The following is a 2,005-nucleotide window of genomic DNA, read 5'->3' as shown; positions in this document are numbered from 1 at the left end:
GTCCTCTGCTGCACCCCTGGCTCAGTCCCAGTGAGAAAATTCATAGAGCTCAGACTCCAGGGGGGCAGCGACCAGCTCTGCCCAGACCCTTGCAGACCTGGGGCTGGGTCTCAGAGCCACGGCTGGAGGCCTCAGGGAGAGGCGAGGGGAAGAAACAAAGGGTTGAAGGCTTCATGACAGTCCTCATGCTAAGCCAAGGCTCCCTTGCTGTGAGGCGCATGGCGTGTGCTACCACAGGCCCTCGGCCCTGCTGGGCTGGCTTGTGTGTTTTCTTGGCTCTGGGAGCTGGGAAGCAGGGTTACGTAAGCAGATGAGCAGATGTGAGCCTGTCCTCGGCTCCCCCAGCTAAAGCCCTGCCACGTGGGCTTCCCAGTTGGGAGCCCGGGTCACGGCCTTGCGTGTAAGTCACTCAATAACTTCAATGTGTGAGCTCAACTCTGACAAATTCCACTGCTCCCTTGCTCGGCACAGCAAGCCCTGCTAATCTATAGCCAACCCAGCCTAGATTTGCCTCACTTTCACGTTCGCTGAACCACTAAAGTTCCTCAAGCTCCTCAAGCCAATCAGTCCCTGCTCCAGATGCCCAAAATACCCTTGACACCACATTGAGCCCTGTAGGATGAGAGCTCCCTGCTTGCTCCCTCATCTCTGTGAGGGCAGGGGTTGTAGGCCATGCCATTCCTTTTTATACTTGGGACAGTTACTGGCAGAGCAGCATGCACAAACATGTGTTTATCCACACAGCACAAGTTCAACTACAAGTTAAGAAGCAGAGCTAACAGAGCAGGGAACCATCTTGCCTTTAATGTTTGAGAATGCAGATTGTCCTAATACACATGTACAACCAAGGCAACCAAGGGCAAAAACACTCCCCATTCTGGGTTCTTAAGATGCCTTTGGTTCCAGGCATAGCACCTGATCTGTGATTGATGGGCACATCCCCCACCCTCAATCCTATATAATAAAAGCCTAATATGCAAATCAACCGAACAGCGAAATGACAGGTCACTATGACGCACACTGATCACCAAGGGGCAGATGCTTAACACAAAAGCTGCCCCCTGGTGGTCAGTGCACTCCCACAGGGAGCATCACTCAGCCAGAAGCCAGGCTCACGGCTGGCAAGTGCAGCGGCAGTGGTGGGAGCCTCTCCCACCTCCGTGGCAGCACTAAGGAGCAGCGAGCCGAGCAGGTAAGGAGCAGCAAGCAGGCGGGGGATAAGAAGTGAGGGGTCCCAGACTGCGAGAGGGTGCAGGCTGGGCTGAGGGACACCCCTCCACCTCAATGCACGAATTTCATGCACCGGGCCTCTAGTGTTAAAATAAGTTTCCTGCAGGTTCTAGGCCTATAATTCAAAACTTTGTGGCAGTGGACAGCCTAATGAAAATGTTGCATTTCCTTAGCTGAACCTCACACTGCCACATCAAACAGGCACTTCACTAAATACCACTTGTTCCTTAAGAGAATAATCCCAAAGTTCAAAGTCTGGTGTGGATTGTGAGATCATCAGAAAAACCTTATGTGGTCACTCAGTCCAGGATCCTGTCACCAATGGTATCAAGGCCTAACCTAAGGGAGCAAAGCCATGGTCAGGTTCCATCACTTTCAGGGGTCTGGATCCTCTTTGAACTAGAATAGTGATGGCGAACCTTTTGAGCTCGGCGTGTCAGCATTTTGAAAAAGCCTAACTTAACTCTGGTGCCGTGTCACATATAGAAACTTTTTGATATTTGCAACCATAGTAAAACAAAGACTTATATTTTTGATATTTCTTTTATATATTTAAATGCCATTTAACAAAGAAAAATCAACCAAAAAAATGAGTTCACGTGTCACCTCTGACACGTGTGTCATAGGTTTGCCATCACTGAACTAGAACATGGAAGAATCCTGGCAGACCAGGGCTGGAAGGACTTTGAGAATTATGTTTCAGCCCCACGTTACACATGAGAGTTTGAAACTGAAGGCCAGAGATTGACAGATTTCCTCAAGGACATTCTGGAAT

This window comes from Myotis brandtii, unplaced genomic scaffold (genome assembly GCF_000412655.1).
Source record: "Myotis brandtii unplaced genomic scaffold, ASM41265v1 scaffold1270, whole genome shotgun sequence".
Lineage (NCBI taxonomy): Eukaryota > Metazoa > Chordata > Mammalia > Chiroptera > Vespertilionidae > Myotis > Myotis brandtii.
The sequence above is the reverse complement of the archived record's forward strand: the minus strand, read 5'-3'. Positions refer to the sequence as shown.